This window comes from Callorhinus ursinus, unplaced genomic scaffold, assembly GCF_003265705.2.
Source record: "Callorhinus ursinus isolate GAN/ISIS: 27379988/994484 unplaced genomic scaffold, GSC_fseal_2.0 scaffold80, whole genome shotgun sequence".
NCBI lineage: Eukaryota > Metazoa > Chordata > Mammalia > Carnivora > Otariidae > Callorhinus > Callorhinus ursinus.
In genome coordinates, this window is record NW_027397142.1 from 757,390 (window position 1) to 779,300 (window position 21,911).

Genomic DNA, 21,911 nt, shown 5'->3' on the forward strand with positions numbered 1-21,911 from the left:
CCGAGCGGAACGGAGAGGGCGGCGCGGCCCAGGCCCGGCCTTGCCCCCCGCCCGGAGGGCCGCAGGTGGCGCGGGCCGCGGCCTAACCTGCCGCCCCTCCCCGAGTGGAACGGTCCGCCCCCCCCGCCCCCCGGCGGCTTTGGTACGGACCGGCGAGGAGGAAGCGTGGGAAGAGGACCCCGAGGAGCCCGCGCCGGGCTCGCGCGACGGCGGCCGGGGCGCCCCCCTCCGGCCGCGGCCCACCTTCCCGCCACGGCCGCCGGGCGGCCATTAGCGGAGGCCCGTTTTCCCATCGTCGCCCGGCCCTCCCACCGCACCGCGCTCGTCCGCCCACCTTCCCCGCCACCCACGGCCGGCGCGTCCCCGCAGGGTTAACCTGCGCAGGTGTGGTCTCGGCCCGGCCGGGGGTGGGGCGAGAGGGGAGAGCCGCCGGGGGGGCGGGGCGACGCGCCTGCGAGAGGAGCTGGGGGCCGCGGGACCCCAGGGAGGGAGATGGCACCGCACACCCGGGGCGGGGGGGGGGGGGAGGGATGGCTTTTCTTTTTTTAGATTTTGGATTAAACTGTCCATCCTCGTCCCTTATTTAAAAAAGAAAAAAAAAATGTTCCGTGGGTTACACGTACTGTAGATACACTTTGTAGCTATCAGTTTTACCCAGCCATGGAAGTCTTAATTTGCTTCCCTTCTTCACAGCTGATTCTCTACTTTGGGTGAACCACTGCCAAAAGCTCACACAAATCTCAATCTGGCCCTGGCCACTCCTGTCACCCTGGATCTTGGGTATCTGAGACTCTCCTATCGACAGCTCACGTTGGCAGGCAGGGAGGCTGCCAGGGCTGCCTGGGAGAGCAGGGCCGCCGGAGAGGAGGCAGGCGCCCGACTCCCCGAGGCCCTCCTGTGTAACAGCCAGTTTCTGCCCCATCTTTGGCGTGCCCTTTGCTCACTGCAGACTGCAGGGGCCCTGACAGCGATAAGCTGATTAGGGCTGTAAAGCACCCCCCACCCACACTCACACACCCACCCCTTGAAAGGAAGCTAGTTTTATCACTTTTTCAAGCCTGGCCTGGAAAAGGAAGTACTAAAATCTCCTTTGCATTTCCTTTTTGCTCTGTCATCTCAGTTGGGCCAATCCCTAAGTCTTAAGCCTCTGCTTAAAGGGGGGGGGGGGCGGCAAGGAGAGGACAAAACTAATTTTGTAAGACCTTTGGTGGTAAAAAAAAAAAAAACCCAGCAAACCCTACAGCTATGTCTTCCTTAGCAGCAAGAGCCTGAATGCTTGCCCTCTAAGTTCAGGAACAAGGCTACTATGCCTCTTTTCAGACTACTCTTACTCAACGTAGTACTGGAAGTTCCAGCCACTGCAGTAAGGCAATAAAGAGAAAGAAAAGGCATACAAATTGCAGAGGAAGAAATAAAATCATCCCTATGTGCAGATGACATGGTTGGCTTTGTAAAAAGCTCCAAGGAATCTACTGAAAAACAAAACAAAAACAAAAAAATACCCAAACCAAACCAAAACCAAACAACCACAACTAGAACTAGTGAGTTCAGCAAAGTCATAGGCTACAATATCAACACACAAAAATCAATTGCATTTCTATATACGAACAATGACCATATGTAAAGTGATATTAAAAACAATACATAATTTATAATCACTGCAAAGAAAATTAAATGTGCAGGTACACACTTGAGAAACCATGTGCAAGATCTGTATGCTGAAAATTACAATATGTGATTGAAATGAAAGAAGACCTAAAGAAATGGAGAGACATCCCATGTTAATGTTTTGGAAGACCCAAATTAGTAAGGATGTCAGTTCTCCCCCGGATTGATCTCTACGTTTAATGCAATTCCTACCAAAATCCTAACAAGATTTTCTGTAGACAAGATGAGCTTATTCTGAAATTTGTACAGGAAGGCATAAGCTGGAGAATAGCTAAAACAATCTTGAAAATGGAGAATGAAGGGGGAGTACTCAAGACATTGTGGTACTGGTAGGGGGACAGACACAGTAATCAAAAGAAGCAAATAGGGAATCTAGAAACAGACCCACAGAAGTACATCAAACTGTTGTTTGAGGAAGGTGCAAAAACAGTGGTGTTGGAGCAGAGGTTATGATAGGCAAAAAAATAAACCTTCACATAAGCCTCACATCTTATACAAAAATGAGCTCAAATTGAGTCGTGGACTTGAAAATAAGATGTAAAACCATACAACTTGTAGAAAAAAATCTCTGGGATTTCCTAGGCAAAGAGTAATAAGACTTGATATCAAGAGCATGATCCATAAAAGGTAAAATGAACAAATCGGACCTCATTAAAATTAGAAATGTTTGCTCTGTGGCAGACCCTGTTAAGAAGATGGAAGGACAAGAGACAGTGGGAGAAAATACTTGTAAGACCACACAGCCAACAAATGACTAGCGTCGGGTGTACGTAAAGACCTTTCAAAACTCAATAATAGAAAAACGAAAGTCAGAATTCAGAATATGGGCAAAAGATATGAAGAGACACTTTACTGAAAAAGATGAATGGCAGTAAGCACATGAAAAGATGTTCAACAACATCAGCCATTAGGGAAATACAGATTAAAACCACAGTAAGCTGTGACCACACACCCTATTAGAATGGCCAAAATAAAAACGGTGAGCAACACCAAATGCTGGTGAAGATGACGAGAAACAGGATCCCTTCTGCATCGCTGTGGGGACGGGAAGTCGCACCACGGCTCTGGAAAACAACCTGGTAGTTTTTTATGAAACTACACGTACAGTTGCCATATGACACATCATTTGCCATTTTGGGCATTTATTCCAGGGAAACAAAGACTTATGTTTATGGGAAAACCTGTATGCCATGTTTCATTTGCAACAGCCCAAACTGGAAATACCAGATGTCGTTCAGCGGGCAAATGGTTAAACAAACTACGCTACATCCCAACCATGGAATAGTCCTCAGCAACAAAAAGGAATGACCTATTGATACATACAACTACTTGCATGAATGTCCAGGGCATTCGGCTGAATGAAAAGCCAATCCCCAAAAGGTACATACTGTGCTATTCCATTTATATAGCATTCTTGAAATGACAAGATTATAGAAGTGGAGAACAGATCAGTGGGTGCACGGGTTGGGGTGGGGATTGGGGACAGAGGGACCTGTGGCTATAAAAGGCAGCATGAGGGATCCTTGTGATGGTACCATTCTGCATCTTGACTGAATCAACGTCACCATTCTGCTTGTGATGTACTATATTCCTCCTCCCACAAGTCAAGCCATGCTGATTTAATTGTGTGGAGAAGATAACCAGTTGGTTTTTTTTTTTTTTTTTTTAAAGATTTTTTTTTTTTTTTCTTGAGGGAGAGAGCACAAGTGGGTGGAGGGGCAAAGGGAGAGGGAGAAGCAGACTTCCTGCTGAGCAGGGAGCCCGATGCAGGTCTCAATCCCACATGACCTGAGCCAAAGGCAGACACTTAACTGACTGAGCCACCTAGGCACCCCGAAATTGGGTTAATTAAAAAAAATCTTTATTGAGGGGCGCCTGAGTGGTGTAGTCAGTTGAGCATCCAATTTGTTTAAGCTCAGGTCCTGATCTCAGGGTCCAGTGTGGAGTCTGCTTGAGATTCTCTCTCCCTCTCTTTCTGCCCCTCCTGCTCATGCACTCTCTCTGTCTTTCAAATAAATAAATCTTAAAAAAAAAATCTTTATTGAGATAGGATTCACATACCATAAAATATGTCTCCAGTATATTCATAGAGTTGTGCAACCATCTCTGTTTCCAACATTTCATCATCCCAGAGAGAAACCCTGTACCCTCTAGTGGTCACTGCCTATCACTCCCTTAACCCCTATTCCCAGCCCTAGGCAACCACTAACCTATTTTCTGTCTCCATAGATTTGCCTATTCTGGCCATTTCATAGAAATGTAATCATATGATATGTGGTCTTTTATCTCTAGCTCCTTTCACTCAGCATACTGTTTTCAAGGTTCATCCACGTTGTAACATGGATCAACACTTCCTTTCTTTTTATTGCTGAATAATATTCCATTGTATGCATATACCACATTTTGCTTATCCATTCATCAGTTGATGGGTATTTAGGTGTTCTTCCCGTTTTGACTATTGCTGAATATTGCTGCTACAAACATTCAAGTACAAGGATCTGTGCGGACATATGTTTTCATTTCTCTTGGGTATAGACCCAGGAATGGAATTTCTGGGTCATATGGTAACTCTATATTTAACATTTTGAGAAACTGCCAAACTGTTTTCCACAGAAGCTGCACCTTTTTAAATTTTCACTAGCAACGTGTGAGGGTTTCAATTTCTCCTGCACTCTAGTTTTGCAAGATGTTACCATTAGGGGAAACTAGGTGGAGGGCACTCATCTCTTACAACTAACTGTATGTGAATCTACAATGAGCTCAAAATAAAAAGCTTAATTAAAAAAAAAAAAAGCACGGGGGCACATAGCGGAAGCGCCAATCAGCCTCATTTTTGAAAAATCTATGTTTTAATTTCTTGTAGTGATTCTGGTATAATTGTAAAAACAAATCCCTAATTGGTGTTTATTGGGAGCACCATCAATTTCACCTATAATCCGGATGAGTTGGGTTTCTTTTTTTTGGGGGGGGGAGGCAGAAATGGGCCATAAACGGGAATATGTGTGTCTGGAGGCAGTGAGCGTGCAAACGTGGTCCTCAGACTAAAAAGTCCTGTGCCCACTGCTGTGGAAGTTGGGAGAGAATGGAAATTAAAACAGATGACTCTGAGTTTCTCAGGCTTCACTCCACTTGATCATGGGTGTGCAGGAGAAGACAGAAATAAAAACGTTCCTGGATTACAGGTTGGTGAGGCGGAATTTCTTTCCGGAGCTTGCTTCCACCAGGTGAGAGGCCTCAGGGATCACACTGCTCTCTGTAATACGCCAGGTCATTTTCAGGAATTTGAGGGTCTGCCGAGCGTCTCAGGCATGCATATACATGTGGACAGGGTCAAATGCGCGACGGATTAGTCAGCACAACTAATTTAAAGTTGGGGGCTGTCAGTTGCCCTGTCGTGATGATATTTTAGGTGATGTGATGTCTTCTTAAAATCTCAACTGACTTATACGCCAGGCGCCATGTGAGGTATTTCAGGGAGACGGGGAAGGAGAAGGGTTTGGGCAACGTGCTGCATGCAGAGAAGGGGTGTGCATGTGGGATGCCATCTCATCTCTCTTGAGAGCTAAACTGGCAGATCATAGTCGAGAGGAGCCGGGTTTTCCTAGCTGGGCCTCGTGCAGATCGCAGTATTTCTACCTGTATTCTATAGGCTTCTGCAGCGGGTCTGGGCGGCCAACCTCCAGCGTGATGGGAGGGAGCAGGAGGCTGGAGTTGAACTTTATCGACAGGATGCCTGAAAACCATGGAGCCATTACCAGTGTGACTTGCTGGTTGGTGAGAAATGCTAAATTATTAAGGTTCGTCTTACATAACTGTGCCTAGGTGTATTCTGAACGACCATCGGACAGGAAAACCTATTCATGAAATGACTGCCAAAAAAGCTTTCCTTGAGGCACTGAGGTCGGATATGAGTTCACTTTACCTTTTATTTTATCTTAAGTAGCTTCTGCAAGAAGTAAATCAACCTTAAATACTGGATAAGTAGCTCCTGAATAATTTAGCGTGTGGAAACCTGCAGCTCTGCCGTTCCCGCACCTCCCCACCCCCACCCCTGCTGTCTTCTTTGAACAAAGGCGTCCTCTGTGTGGAAGAGGAGGTAGGACGGGGCGCCCACCAGTGCCAGGACAGGAGCTGCCTGTTCTGCGACTCGCTCGGCTCTGGGACCAGCTTTGACGCTCCCTCCTCTGCGCGGACCACTTCCAAGCCTCAATCACAAGCTCCCAGCAAGCCTGAGCTCGGGACTGCTTCCTGGTGGTGTCCTGGAATTTTCTACGGACAACTCAAACTCATCCCTCGAAAGTAGCTCTGAGTCCTCTCCACCTGTCTTCCTGTCCTCGGAGGCCGCCCCCCCTGGTCTCCATCTCTGCTGCAATGCTCAGCTGGGCTTCCCCCGTCTCATCTCATCTCGTGCTGGAGCCAGACTGACCTTTTAAACACACAGTCTTGTTCCTGTTACCCCCCCACCCCCCCCCACCCCTCCGTTTAGAACTATTCAATGGCTCTAGGGACCTTTAGGGATGCCTTGTGAGCTCCTTAACGCAGAGCAGGGGTCGGAGCCTTTCATTTCTTCATCTTATCTTGCCAATTTTCTCTGCGTCCCCTTCGCTTAGGCTCAGAGCACTAAGGGTTTGATCATTCTGGCCTCCCTCCCTACTTCTGACACTTCGCTAGTTCTCCGCATTCCTTTAAGAATGAGTCTTAAGGAGGAAGGCTCAGCCTTCACCAGGCAGCATTTCCTGATTCTTGACCTCTTCTACAGCTCACCTGGTTAACTGCTTCTCTTAACCCACCTATTTCTTTCCACGAGGACTTAACACAGGGTTGGGATTTACTTTGCTGTTTCCCCAAATCCCGTAATCTCTGAAGACTGACCATCTTTCTATCTCCTGTGCCTGGCACATAGTAGGCATTCCAAAAATAATTGAGTGAAGTGAATTGTTCATTCTTAGCAAATCAGAAAATGTGGCAGGTAAACAATTGACTTTGAGAGCATCAGTGGGTTCAGAGATGATTTCATTCCATTTACTCATGTTTCTTCTGGACCTCATTCCTGTGTACCAATGCTTATAGCTGCTTTCCCTTGAGCAATGGAACTGACATTTAGAAGAAAAAACAAAGTGCCTGTGCTAAGAAGGGGTTGCAGGAAACATTTTTATTTTAATAGACTCCCTCCGAGGATGAGACTTGTCCACAGCACTCCACATCCTGGTTTGGAAATCGGTGGGGAGCTCAGCCAGCTCTGGTCCCCACCCCATAGCTTTAATTTCTGTTAAGTGAAAACAACTGATTTTTTTAAAGTGGTGTAGAGATTTGATAAAAACTCAAAAACTTCAAATATTTGACACTATAATTATTAATTCTTCTGATCGATTTCAATCAGTGTATTTGGAGAAAAGGTTTTGTTCATTTTGATAGTTTTCCAAATAACAATTTCAGATGCTACCAAATAAACTTGGTTCCTTCCTAACATTTACGTATGACTGCCTTTAGAGAGCATCTATTCCACAGTATTTTTTTCAGAGTGGTAACCAATTTTACAGTTAAAGTCTGCTGAAAACCTGTTTCAGACAATTAAATAAGAGATGAAGAAAATGAACTAAACAAAAAAAGTCCCTTTTGCCTGGATTCTTTCTGTTAAACTATCTTCTAACTTCCAAAAAGTAGACAATGTTAAGATTTTGAAGACAGACATTGAGCAAATATTTAATATCTGCTGCATGCCAGGCACTATGGTAGGTGGGTCACTAAAATATCCGGTGAAATTAGAAATTCACATCAAAGATAAGAAGGAGGAACCCTACACATACATAGGGTTAGTCTGTAACTCTTCAAGTTCTGCTTCTGTGGACCCAGGAGTCAGGGTCTCTTGCTTTTAGACAAGTAGACCCAAATTTGGTTTTATTTTCTGCTAACCAAAATATTTTATTATTAGGTTTGTGTTTGACAGGATTTACTGGGAGCTAAATATATTCTAGTCTCTTGATAATTCTTGTCATCCCATAATACTTTGCCAATAAAAAAATAAGTATTGTTCAATAAGTTCAATAACCTTTCAATTTTGAATGCATCAAGTCATAAACTTGGTGCTGGGTTTCTATTATAAAGCAACACAAAATGGGGCTCCTGGCCGGCTCCGTCAGTGGAGCATGGGACTCTTGATCTAGGGGTTGTGCGTTTGAGTCCCACATGGGTGTGGAGATTACTAGAAAATAAAATCTTTAAAAAAAAATAAAGCAACACAAAAAAATGATCTAAAGTCACAGGAAGGCTTTTTCACGGTTCTCTACTCTTTCCCTTATAACTGGCCTACTTGTTAGCCCTTTTCAGAACAGATCACTGATAATAGTTTTTGTCTTTTTGATCCCTTCATTTATAGAAACTCTGGCCAGAAATTGGTAAAAAGTTACAGAAATGATTAACAGACTACTTCCATTTTTTCTGCTCTGTTCTACATAAAGTGCTCAGAAGGAAGTCCAATAGTCAAGCTGAAATCAAAGGGGCCTGGTTAATGCTTCTGTTGCGTCTTCTGCCCTTGGCTCTGGGGAATTCGGTGATCTTTATTCACTGTTATTTATGGTGTTACGTAGCTATCAGGAGGATCGATGTGGGGGGGGGTGGACACAGAGCCGACCAACTAAATGCAGATGCAGGATCTGCATACAGGAAACTGTAAATCTTTTAAGAAAGATAGAGTCTCGTTCTTACTGATATAATTTACCTACAATAAACCGGATCCATTTTAAGTGCACAATCTGCTGAGCCAACATAAAACCACCACTACAATCAAGATACAGAATATTTTTATCACCCTGAACGTCTCCTCGTGCCCCTGCGTGGTTCATCCCTCCTTCCTTCTGCCGTTTCAGGGCCACCGGTGGTCTCAGTTTTGCTGCCATAGATATTTTCCAGAATTTTATATACAAGGAAGCATTTGGTAAACACTTGTTTACACCCCCCAAGACTGGATTACTTCACTTAGCATAAGGATTTTGAGATTCATTCACCTGGTTGAGTATAACAGCCCTTTGCTCGGTTTGCTGCTGAGTAGTGTCCCCATTGCATGGATCCGCCATATTTTGCATTCACCTGTTGATGGAGTTTGGGAGGTTTCCAATTTTTGACCATGGTGAATAAAGCTGCTATAAACAAACAGTCAAATCTTTGTGTGGACACAACTTCACTCCTCTTGGATGAATAGCAAAGGGTAGAACGACTGGGTCATATGGGAGGTATACGTTTAACATGAGAAACAGCCAGTTTTGCATATTGGCTGGCTCATTTTACCTTTCACCATATGAGAACTCCAGTTCTTGCATATCCTCATCAAAACTTGGTATGGTCCTTTTGTTTTTCTTTCTTTCTTTTTCTTTAGTTATCCTAGTGGGTGGATAATGGTTTCTCCTTGTGGTTTTAATTTACATCTCCTTGAGGCCTGATGATATCTTTTTATGTGTTTATGGGACATTCATATATCTTCTTTAGTGAAGTGACTGTACACATCTTTTGCCCACTTTTTGATCGGACTTCTTTTGTCCACGTTGAGTTATATGACTGTGGCAGGAGACTCTAAGATGGCCCCTGATGATCCCCACCTCCTGGGACTCATGTTCTTGCATAATTCCTGCTCCCTGAATGTAAGTTAGATCTAATGACTTGCTTCTAACCAACAGAACAAGCAAAGGTGATGAGATATTGCTTCCATGTTTAGGCTACATGAAACTGTGATTTCTGTCTTACTCTCAGACTCTGTCCCTCGCTGGCTTTGATGAAGCAAACTACCATGTTGGAAAGGCCCATGTGGCAAGTAACCGGGGTCTTCTGTCCAACAGTCTGCAAGGAACTGAATCTTGCCATCAACCACATGAGCTTGGAAATGGATCCTTCCCCAGTGGAGCCTTCAGGTCTGACCCTTTGTCGGATACACGTATTGTGAAAATTTTATCCCATTCTGTGCTACGCTTTTTCACATTCCCAACCATGTCTTTCAGAGAGCAAAATTTTTAAAATTTTGATAAGATCCAATTTATCCTTTTATGATTCATGCATTTTGTGTCCTAAGAAATTTTTGCCCACCCCCCCCCCAAGACTGTGAAGATGTTCTTCAATATTTCCTTCTAGAATTCTTAAATTTTGACTTTTATATTTAGGCCTCTGATCTATTTTGGTTTAATTTTTTTATTATGATGTGTGGTAAGAGTTCAGGTTCATTTTTCCTCCCATGCTGATATCTAGTTGTTCCACATTGTTTATTAAGAAGACTTTATGTTCTCCAATGAAAATAAAAGATAACTTCAGCGTTTATCTAAAATCAACCTACCATACATCGGGCATCTAAGTCTGGCCTCTCCATTCTGTTCAATGATCTGTATCTACACTTTTGTCAGGACCGCCCTTTGTTGATTATTGTAGCCCTGTGGTAAGTCTTGAAATCAGGTAATGAGCATTTGCTAACTTCGTTCTTCATTTAAAAAATCGCTTTGGCTCTTCTAAGTCCTCTGTATTTCCACATACATTTCAGAATAACAAGAAGCCTACTGAAATTTTGGTTGGGATTGCGTTTGCTCTGTCGGTCAATTTGGCAAGAATTTACCTCTTAACGGTGTCAGGCCTTCCAATTCAGGACCATGGTGGGTCCTTCTGTTCCTCTGTGTCTTTGATCTCTCTCAGTCATCTTTTGTGGGTTTCAGCGTAGAGGTCCTACATATCTTTTACTAAATTTATTCCTTAGTATCTTAGGGTTTTTTTTTTTTTGACGCTTTTGGAAACGAAATTGTTTTTCAGATTTCATTTCCCAATTGTTTGCTGCTAGCACATAAAGATACCACTGATTTTTGTATATTAGCTTTGTACCCTGTGACCTTGATAAATTTACTTGTGAGTTCTAGCGGCTGTTTTGCTGGTGATTTAGGACTTTCCACGCAAGTAGTCATGTCACCTAGTGCCTCTTACCTTTAGTTCTTTACATTGTAGTTCCGTAACATGGTATCATTCTACCCATTCTTATGTGTTTAGTGTGTTACATATGTACACTCTGATTCTTAGCTCAATGTGTCATTTTATTTATTCCTTGATTCAGAAGAGATAGTATTTCTCATACTCTACAGGATGTTATATATGTAATTATGAATTATGTATGAATGTTATGTAATTATAGATTACAAAAGTAAGAATACATGTGTGTATATGGGCATGTATATATACGCACATGTAGCCCCCACTTTAGACTCAGCTGCATACCCTGTATTAGCACTGTGTACCCCTCAGAGTGCGGCACATTGTACTATGTTGTGCTGGATACTACTGATCGTCTACATAGCATCCATTCTTCTACCACCTTCTTTCCTGGAATAAGCCCCGAATTTTGTCACAGTATATACCCTTCCCTTACACGAGTCACGATGGTGACAATATTTCTTACTGTCCCGGAGTAAAAGGCAGGGCTTATGGCTGAAGAGAGCTGGCGCCCGCAGGCAGGCACGCACGACCTCGCCCCACCGCAGCTTGCCACGGAGAGCACAGGGCCCTGACTGCTACTGAGGACCAGCCTTCAGCTGAAGCCAGTGCCGAGAAAGAGCTTGGGTCCTTGGTGACGTCACCGAGCAGACCTGTATCTCACCCTGCCTGGGGCCTCTCCTACTTCTGTACCTATACCATTTCTGTTACTTTACAGCCAAAACATCCTACGTGATATTTGGGAATTACATTAGATCTAGGCCCTGCCCTCAGGAAGTGATATGCTAATTGGGTGGAGGTTTTAGCTTAATTGTGAAAACTGTATTTCTGTCAAAAATTACAAAGCAGGGGCGCCTGGGTGGCTCAGTCCATTAAGTGTCCGACTCTTGATTTCTGCTCAGGTCATGATCTCAGGGTTGTGAGACTGAGCCTCTCATTGGGCTCTGTGCTCAGCGGGGAGTCTGCTTGAGATTCTCTCTCTCCCTCTGCCTCTGCCCCCGTCTACCCCCTACTCCCGTTCTCTCTCTCTCTCTCTCTCTGCCACTCCCCCCATCTTGTGCACGCACTCTCTCTCTCTGCATAAATCTTAAAAAAAATTACAAAGCAGTTTAAGTAAAAAGAAAACACACACACACACACACACACAACCAACCAACTCTAGCAACAGCATAGCGTATGCAAGTGCTAAGGAACACTTTGAGAGGTAAGGCTTCCTTTAGGAGATGTATTGAGGCAGATTGGAAGGAAGTGAGGGGTGGGGGAGCACTTCAGGTGGTGGCCACAGCAGAGGAAAAGCTCTAAAGGTGAAGACACAGCAAGTGAATGGCCTTTATCCGAGAGCGGAGTGTTCTTGTAGAGAAATTAAGGACAGATCAGTGAGGACCCCTGGGATCCAAGGGGATAGAATTAGAGTTCATGTGGTAGGACTCGAGGGGCGAATGTAATTTCTCAGACTGTTTGGACAATATCAGAAGATCTTAATGCCGGAGTCGAGTGGAAAGGGATGAATACGGGAGAGCCTGGAACCAGCAAGAATGTTTACGATGTTTTTACAACGAATGTAAAAAGCAAGCAAGCTACTCTGAGAAGTCTTGCAGAGATTAAAAAAAAAAAAAAAGAGTTTGGACTTGATATTTCAGTGGATCAGGAAATAAATAAAAGACACTAGGATATCGGGGAAATTGACAGGATGAGCCTATTTGAGGGAAGAAGAAAGGAGAAATGCTGGGGTAAACCAGCAAAACTCCCGATGTTGACTGGCCGTCTAAGAAGTACCCTTGGTAGGTAACTAGGGTCGCGATGATCATGTGAGCGGAGTGGGCGGTGTGTGCCATGTTGAGTGAGAATGACAGGGCCTGGATTCATCAGTTCTGCTTCCGAAACTCCAGTCCGGTGCCATTTCATCATATTTCCACGCAACCTGTACAATTATTCAAAATTGACTTTAAAAAAATTAGTCTTTAGGCAACAATTCCAGGAAATTGTGGGTATGGGTGTTCTAGATACATTTTTTTTCCGGATACACAAATATGTAGCGATTAAAATGTTCTTCCTTATATCACCTAAAATCATCTTGCATACCCTAGGGGTATTCATCCTACACTTTGGGAAAACTGCTCTAGGAGAATGAGAGAAGTCAGCACCAAGAGCCAGAACTCCAGGGTTGGCATCCACACAGGCAAAGGGGGGGGGGGACTTTCAATGAGGAGACAGGGTCCTCTCAAGGAAGCAAGAGAAGCCAAGAGACAGAAAGAGAAGAGACACATTTGACAAGAAGCAGCTCCTTGTCACTCACACGAGCACACCTACTACAAGTAGAATACGAGAAACCAGCTGGTAAGAAACCAAGTCTAAACCAGTGGTTCAAAAGCTGCAGAGTGTGACCCACTCATGGGTAATGAAAGTAGTTTAATGGGTCAGGAGTGGCGTGGTTTAAAATGAAATATCACTGGGACGCCTGGGTGGCTTAGTTGGATAAGCGTCTGCCTCCGGCTCAGGTCACGATCCCAGGGTCCTAGGATCGAGTCCCGCATCGGGCTCCCTGCTCCGCGGGGAGTCTGCTTCTCCCTCTGCCCGTCACTCTGCCTGCTTGTGCTTGTGCTCTCTCTCTTTAACAAATAAGTAAATAAAATCCTTAAAAAAATGAAATATCATAGACATATCAATTTGCATTGAGGGGGATCATTGTTTCAATAAAGCTGTCTTAGTTAAATGTACATGTGTGTGAGTCGTGGGTCAAGATTTTTTCTTACTGTAGTTTTTAGTCATAAAGTGGATAATAAAGGAAGATGGGTATAACTCCTGAAGAACCCTGGGTTGGAAGATTTAGTCATACGTGTGAGACATGAGTCACAGGAAGTGTTGTTTGTCACTAAACATGATCAAGTTTCCCTTCAACACAGAGTAGTGGGTGTCTATAAGGACTAAGTTCGGCCTGAGAGAAAAATGATTTCAACTCATTCATTTTTAAAGGCACAATAGAGTGAAAAATGAATCTGGACCAAACTCTTCGGACATGTCAGCTGGCACTTTTTAAAGGTATATTCAGGTATATAGTCTACATATCTGGGAGAAAACCTGTGCACACGCGCACGTGCATGCACACACACACACAAATATGGGAGTGGCAAAGAATAAAGGCGACTTAGCATTTCTCCTTTTATCAAACATGAAAAATTTTAAAGGAAAATGGTAAAGGCTTATGATTTTCCTGCTGAAACGTGGGTGGTTAAGAACCCTTTCCCTCCAGGGAGTGGCTTGCGTGTTAAGATTAGGTCCAAACGGGGGACAAAGATATGGTCCTAAATCCTATGCAACACATCAGTCCCTGTCTCTGTCAGTGGAATTCTGAGAGATGTACGGGTCGCAGGAACACCTTGCAAGAGCACGGAAACACCTCTGAGTTACACTGGTGGTTCTTAAAGCATGGTCAGAGGACTCCTGGGGGTCCCTGCACCCTTTCCAGGGAGTCTAGGTCAAAACGTCTCATGATAACACAAAGGCGACATCTGCTGTCTCCCCACCACTGCCCATGCCCCATCGATGTCTGTGCCCTGGAAAACTCCAGAACCTCATCTTACACCGAGCTGATGGCAAATGACACTAACCTTCCACTGTGCGGCAAATAAGCCAGTTTCACTTAAGAGCATCTTTGAGGGTGCAGTAAAATTTATTCATTTCAGGGGCGCCCGGGTGGCTCAGTCAGTTAAGGGTCCCACTCTTGATTTCAGCTCAGGTCATGATCTCAGGGTGGTGAGATCGAGCCCCGTGCCAGGCTCCGTGCTGGACGTGGAGCCTGCTTCAGATTCTCTCTCTCCCTCTCCGTGTGCCCCTCCTGAGCCCACCTCTCTCCCTTTCTTAAAAAAATTTTTTATTCATTTTATTAAATCTCAACCCTTTAATGCGTGTCATTTTCATATTCTGTGTGAAAAAAACAGGAAGTACACATAAAATACTCGTGTTTCAAGCTGCAATACGATGGTATTCTTGGAGAAAAGCATGTGTGTGGTTGAGCTGCCTTTCAAATGAGACACTGAAAAACCGACAAACTGTAGTTTCTCAGACTTGGGTATTTGGCAGACATTTTTTCTGAAATGAACAAAGGGAGCCTGTCACTTCAAGGCAAACAACTGACCATATTTGTTGCCAACGATGCAATGTTTTCAAGCAGAAGTTAGAATTTTGGAAAAGCTGGGTCTGTCATAATGAGCTTGACAGCTTCCCAATACTTAGAGACTTCTCGGAAGGAGATGGGTGGTGTTATTAATAAAGGTGATTTTGCTTTTTGAATACTGTGTAATGAAAGGGGTCGACATTTGGAAGATCTGCATTAGTCAGTGACCCAGTATTTTCCAAATGACCAATGCATGATATTAGAAAATCATGCATGGGGTCAAGATGCACTCACAGTGCAGGAGAGATGGATAGATTTTAATGTAATAGAATAGATTCTGTTATGTAGGCTGTGAAGATTTATTAATATGGCTTCAGATTCCACACTGCAACTAATGTTACAAAAAACTACTACTTGTCCAGAAGACTATCCACAATTCTCTAAGAGGCTATTAAAATACTCCTCGCTTGGGGCACGTGGGTGGCTCAGTCAGTTGAGCATCTGCCTTCCCCTCGAGTCATGATCCTGGAGTCCCGGGATTGAGCCCCGCACTGGGCTCCCCGCTCGGGGGGACGGGGGAGTCTGCTTCTCCTTCCGCCCCTCACCCCACTCATGCTCTCTCTCAAATAAATAAAGAAAAATTATTTAAAAAATAAAATAAAATACTCCTCTCTTTTCCAACCATATTATCTGTTTGAGGCTGAAACTTCACATACTTCATCCCAAACAACATATATATGGCAACAGAATGAATGCAGAAGCAGACAGGAGAGTCCCACTGTCCTTTCACCCAGGTCTTGACAAGATTTGCCATCATTCAAAGCAATGCCTCTCTTCCAACTGTTTTGAATAAAAATATGTCTGTGGTAATATGTTGTGAGTTTATTATTGGTCTTTTAGATAAACTAATAAATATTTTCAAATTTCTCAGTTTTGATTTTTTTTCAAAGACTTTATTGAGACAGAGAGAGTGAGAGAGTGCAAGCAGGGGGAGAGGCAGAGGAAGAGGGAGAAGCAAGCTCCCCGCCAAGCAGGGAGCCCGATGTGGGACCCGATCCCAGGATCCCGGGATCATGACCTGAGACGAAGGCAGACCTGAGCCACCCAGGCGCCCTCAGCTTTAATTTTTAATATGGTAAATGTCAATTGATGAGACCCACACAAACAAAAGCCCACTGGGTCCTCACTAATCACGAATGGAAAAGGGTCCTGACACCCAATACATTTGAGAACAGCAGACTGACTGCACAGCAGCCCAACCTAACCCGGAAATAACTCCTGCACTCATAAAAATTAAAGGAAATACCCGTTTCATCCTCTTCTCCGGAGTTAAACGCCTTAGATTGTGTTAGGTAGGCATTTCTTTCTATTTTTATTGAGAGTCACTTTGATTATTGAAAGGGAAACTCTGAGTCATCACGGTAGCACCCAGCACAGCTACCACCCCAATTCACAGCACCTTTTATGAACCAACGAGTCCCGTCCATTTTACCCCATTCACAGCACGCATCATTTTTTTCAAACTCCTATGAAGTTTGCTTGTTGAAAAAAAAAAAAAAGACATCAGCTTCTTGCCTAAATGCATTTCATTGTACGTGTCTTCCAAGGCGAGGCATTTTCAGCTACTGCGGTGTTGACCTTGCTTCCTGTGCAGAAGGTCAAGGTGACCACTCAGCTGCACCCCCACCACTCCCACCCCCACTGTCCACACACAGTCACCTGCCTTTCGTGTTGTGTCAACATTCAAGACTTAACATTGGCATGACTCTGTGAATCTTGTGCACCGCAGTCAGGCTGCATCCCGTGCTACGTACGATCCACCTTCCTTTCTGTGCGATTTAATGCTTTCTGGGAGTTAAATTTTCAATGTGTCTATCATGAAATCATCCCCAAACTCGGCCAAAGCCAGAACTCTTCTCTCAATGTGATCAGAGACATAAGGTGATCTGCAGGTTTTGTTCTTTGCTTGGAGACATTGTCCCAGGCTCTCTAGGCCTGAGAGGCTATCCAGACCCGCCACGTGGTGGCCTCTCCCTCCCCCATCAGTCTGGGCATCTTTCCTGATGCCCGGGTCTTAATTTCTGCCCGTATCGTGAGGGACCAGATGCTCCAGGAACTTCCCCAGGAAAGGTACATGGGGGGTGATCTATTTGAGACCTTGCATGTCTGAGAATGGCTCTCAATTTCACATCCTGCCAAAGTCCCAACTTTGAAATCATCTGCCCTCCATTTTGAAAGCCCTGCCCTGTTCGTGGCCTTTTAGCTTCTGCTGTTCTGAAGTCTGACTCCATTCCGATTCCCAGTCTCTCCCTCCTTTTAAGTAAACTCTCTTTCCGCCTCCTCTCTGGAAGCTTTAACTCATTTCTTTATCCCTGCTGGTTTGAAGTTTCATGATGCTGTGTCTTGGTATAGGTACTTCTTTTTTCCTGTTCCCCCCCGCCCCTTTCTTTTTGTTTTGTGCTGGGCATCAGCCTGTGAACTCATGCCCTTCACTTGCTCTCCGGATTCTTCTCCTGTCTTCCTTGCCCTTCCTCTCTGGGCCCGTAGGATCAAGAGACTGAATCTCCTGGACTGACGCCCACACACCCTCCCTCCTTCCTTCCTCCCTCCCTCCTTCCTTCCTACTTAGCTTCCTCCCTTCCTCCTTCCTTCTTCCTTTCTTCCTTCTTTAAATCAATTTCTGTCTTTGCCTTTTGGGTTTACTTTCCAGGAGATATGCTCAGTTTTGTCTTCTTTTTATTTTTTAAAAAATTTTACGTATTTATTTGACGGAGAGAGAAAAAGTGCACAAGTAGGGGGAGGGGCAGAGGGAGAGGCAGACTCCCCACGGAGCAGGGAGCCCGATGTGGGGCTCGATCCCAGGACCCTGGGATCATGACCTGAGCTGAAGGCAGACGCTTAACTGACTGAGTCACCCAGGTGTCCCTCAATTTTATCTTCCAGTGCATGTGTGTATGGATATATATGTGTATGTGGTTGCACAGTTTTACTTTCCCAGAACTCTTGGTCTTGGAATACCCCTTTTCAATCTTTAGAGCCTCCTGCTCTTACTTCATGGTTGCAGTATCCTTTGCTCCCTTTTTTGCTTTCTCAGACTTTCTTTTTTTCTGTTTGCATTTTCTCTATCTTTCATAATAGTTTCCTCAAATGCCTGGTTTTCTTTGGCTGCATATTTAACAGGAAGACCCTAAGAAGCTAGGTCCGGAGGTCTGTACGTGCGGATGGGAGTCGGAGACGGGTGGGCTTCTCCATAGTGAAATGGAAGTGGCAAGCTGAAAGTTTCAGGGTCTGCAGATCTTTTCTCTAAGGAGAAATCCTCCTTCTCTGCGTGGCTGGGTGCACATGAGAAAAACCCTGCTGCCAACATTCTGGAAGCCAAGCAGGGGTGCAGGAGGGCTCATTAGTCCACCTAGAGGCTTTTACTTAATCTCTCTTTTTGGAACCCATCTTCCATGAGCAAGTACTCTTCTTGCGAGGGCAAGTACCTGGGATTTCTGTATATTAACTTTCAGACAAACTGGCAGCCTCATCTTCAGAGGTAACCGGTGCCTTCGAGCCAGAGTCCCCACGCTCCCATTTCATTTGAAAGTGAGTTTTTCAAGAAGCGCGATAATTAAAAATAGAGGCATTCATCAAAAGAAGCCTTTAAATATAGCCATGAAGTCTTTATGGAAGCAAAAGAAAGCCAATAAAGGAATGTTGACAGGATCACAAAAGCCACACAGTGTGGCTATAAATATCACTCCAAAGCTTCTTGAGGTTACCTGCTTGTTCATCGAAGGCCTTAGCCAGCACCTTTTTATTGCTTGGCTTTTACAACCTGCGGCTTAGTCTCAGTATTCCCTGCAGTTTTAGACTCTCCTGAAAAGAACGCAACTTGAAAATTCGCATTGTTTTCCTGGGGTGGCCCTAAATAGTGTTAAGGGTTTGTTTGTTTTTTAAATAATCAATTACAAGATTTATTTTATTTATTTTATTTTTTTCTATTATAATTGCCTTTTATTTTTTTATTTTTTTGAGATCAATTTATTTTTTTTATTTTTTTATTGTTATGTTAATCACCATACATTACATCATTAGTTTTGGATGTAGTGTTCCATGATTCATTGTTTGTGCATAACACCCAGTGCTCCACGCAGAACGTGCCCTCTTTAATACCCATCACCAGGCTAACCCATCCCCCCACCCCCCTCCCCTCTAGAACCCTCAGGTTGTTTCTCAGAGTCCATCGTCTCTCATGGTTCGTCTCCCCCTCCGACTTTCTCCCCTTCATTCTTCCCCTCCTGCTATCTTCTTCTTCTTTTTTTTTCTTAACATATATTGCATTATTTGTTTCAGAGGTACAGATCTGTGATTCAACAGTCTTGCACAATTCACAGCGCTCACCATAGCACATACCCTCCCCAATGTCTATCACCCAGCCACCCCATCCCTCCCACCCCCCACCACTCCAGCAACCCTCAGTTTGTTTCCTGAGATTAAGAATTCCTCATATCAGTGAGGTCATAGGATACACGTCTTTCTCTGATTGACTTATTTCACTCAGCATAACACCCTCCAGTTCCATCCACGTCGTTGCAAATGGCAAGATCTCATTCCTTTTGATGGTCGCATAATATTCCATCGTGTATATAATACTACATCTTCTTTATCCATTCATCTGTCGATGGACATCTTGGCTCTTTCCACAGTTTGGCTATTGTGGACATTGCTGCTATAAACATTGGGGTGCACGTACCCCTTCGGATGCCTACATTTGTACCTTTGGGGTAAATACCCAGTAGTGCAGTTGCTGGATCGTAGGGTAGCTCTATTTTCAACTGTTTGAGGAACCTCCATACTGTTTTCCAGAGTGGCTGCACCAGCTTGCATTCCCACCAAACAAGATTTATTTTAAAAAAGCTTCATGATCGGGGCTCCTGGGTGGCTCAGTTGGTTGGGCGTCTGACTCTTGGTTTTGGCTCAGGTCATGATCTCACAGGTTATGGGATCGAGCCCCGTGTCTGGCTCCTTGCTCAGCAGGGAGTCTGCTGGAAAGATTCTCTTGCCTCTGTCCCTCCCCCACCCCACTCCCGCCCGAGGAAATAAATAAATCTTAAAAAAAAAAAAAAAAGCTTCATGATCCTTAGCAACTCGGGACGTTCTCTCTCCTCTCCCTCCTGGAACTGACACCAGCAACCGGTCACAGTGTCTGGGTGTCTGCTGTTGGGTTGGTAGTGAGGGCTCTTTGCAAATGAGGCGACACAGGCTCGGGAGCGGCCAGGAGAACAGGGTGGCAAGGAGGCTCGGGAGGCGTGCGGCAGTTTAGATTTCCAAAGCAGGACAATTATCCAGAGTAGAAGGAAGAGCGATCCACTTGAGGTATCTGGAGTGTGAAGAGGCAGGTTGCTGAGACTTGCCATTTTTCTCCCAAACTTTGTCCTTGGTCTGACGTCTGCGAGCGTGCCTGAGGCAGGAGATGCAGACAAGCAGGGGAGGAAGAGGAGAAGCATCCAGAAGCTCCAGGTCTGGTCCTGCTATTGTGAATTCACTCGTGAAAATGAAATTATTCCCAAATTTCACCTGAGGAGAGTCACTCGAATTATCAGTATTCCTCAGAAAATAGGTGAACCGGTAATTATATTTTTATTTTTCTCCTTCTGTGTAGTTTCCATGGGCATTCATAAGAACAGCAACAGTCTTATCCTTGCAAAGGGGCCAAAGTAAGAGAAATTAGAGTGCCGGTCTCTGGGCAGCTTTGTGCCACTGTTTGGGAGGCACCAGGCCCAAAAGCACGCCACCTGGCATCGCTCTCCCCGGGTTCTTCTTTAAAAGGACACCTTAGAGCCTAGCTGATGCCTCCTTGGAGTCATGAGCCGTTGTCAGTGACCTCTCCCCACAGCTGCACCCAAACATGCATCACCTTGAACAGAGTGTGTGCAAAGTAGCTCTCTGGAGGAGAAATCCACAGGCATCATAGCAAGGCGGCCCCTCTTGGACTGGAACTTACTCTCTGAGAGGCGGGTCAGCACGGGCAAGGAGTGCAGGCTCTGGAGCAGACCACCTGGGACTAATCCTGGCTCTCTCACTCAAACGTGGTATGGATCCCTAGCACCGGCTGCCCCACTTGCCAGACCCAGAGCAAAATGGAAACACGGGCCCCTTGCTCAAAAATGAAGAATTTCAAGATGACAATAGATAGAGCTTTAAAGCAGGAAGGGGCCCTTGTAAGCACAGGGCGACTGCATAGGCCACATGCCCATGGAGCTGACTGTGCCTCGGTGTCCCCATCTGTACGACAGGGGTCCCACAGGACGTACCTCGTGGGGCCGTGAGGGATATGCGAGTTAACAAACATAAAGCCCTTACACCAGCATTTAGCCAGAGCTCAAGACATTATCATCACACGCCCACATAGCCTCGACTTCAAGTCACACCATCTTGAACATACCGTCCAAATTTGGCGAAAATCCAGCCAGCTAGTTCTCTGTGATTATGGTGACAGACAAACCCAGTTTTATAAATATGATTAACAACAATATGGCCAAGGGTGATATGCTTTTTAAATCCTGGGATTTTATCAGTGAATAAACTCTGATGACTGAAGACTCAGTCTCATCCAAAAGCCCGAGTAGCACCATATTGTGCTTCACTTTTGAGGATAAGCTAAAAAAAATGTTAAGCACATCCTTATGTACCATGGACACGGAGAAATACACGCGTTGTCTGATGAGTCAAGAGAAACTGGAAATAACCAAAAGTTTAAAACAGATGATAATACCAGATACGCCTCCCGACCGTGCAAAAAAAACCACAGCTTAGTTCACAGGCAAGGATCTTAGTCCAGCCAATATACTCGGCCAAGCACAAATCTTTGAAAGCTGGGATCCATGATTAAGGATCTGAGGAAGGGGACGCCATGTCTTGGAGAGCACGTGTGAATCAAGCCAGCATCAGCCTTCTCTTTCATTATAGTTTCCTGCCTTAGGAAGGGGAGGTGACTTGGGGCACCTGGCTGGCTCAGTGGGTACAGCAGGCGACTCTTGATCTCAAGGTCATGAGTTCAAGCCCCATGTTGGGTGTGGAGCCTACTTAAAAAAAAGAAAACAAAGATAAAAAAGGAAGAGGAGGTGACCTGGTTGCATCGGGCGAGTGTTTTGATCGAAGAAGCAAGTAACATCACAGAATTCAGAAGACA

The 21,911-nt window shown here is 44.8% G+C and overlaps 1 protein-coding gene across 10 annotated transcripts in view; it reads right to left on the reverse strand.

Moving 5' to 3' along the window:
- Positions 1–21,911, reverse strand: part of PRKAG2 (protein kinase AMP-activated non-catalytic subunit gamma 2) — a 255,248-nt gene that overhangs the window by 56,276 nt on the left and 177,061 nt on the right. The window contains exon 1 of one of the 10 annotated variants that reach the window (XM_025862121.2): positions 335–352. The exons of 8 other annotated variants lie outside the window; for them this stretch is intronic. The gene's annotated coding sequence lies outside the window, so the exon portion shown is untranslated. Of the gene's footprint in view, positions 1–334; positions 353–21,911 lie in introns of those variants that run through there. One more of the 10 variants, XM_073887560.1, reaches the window with a different exon arrangement.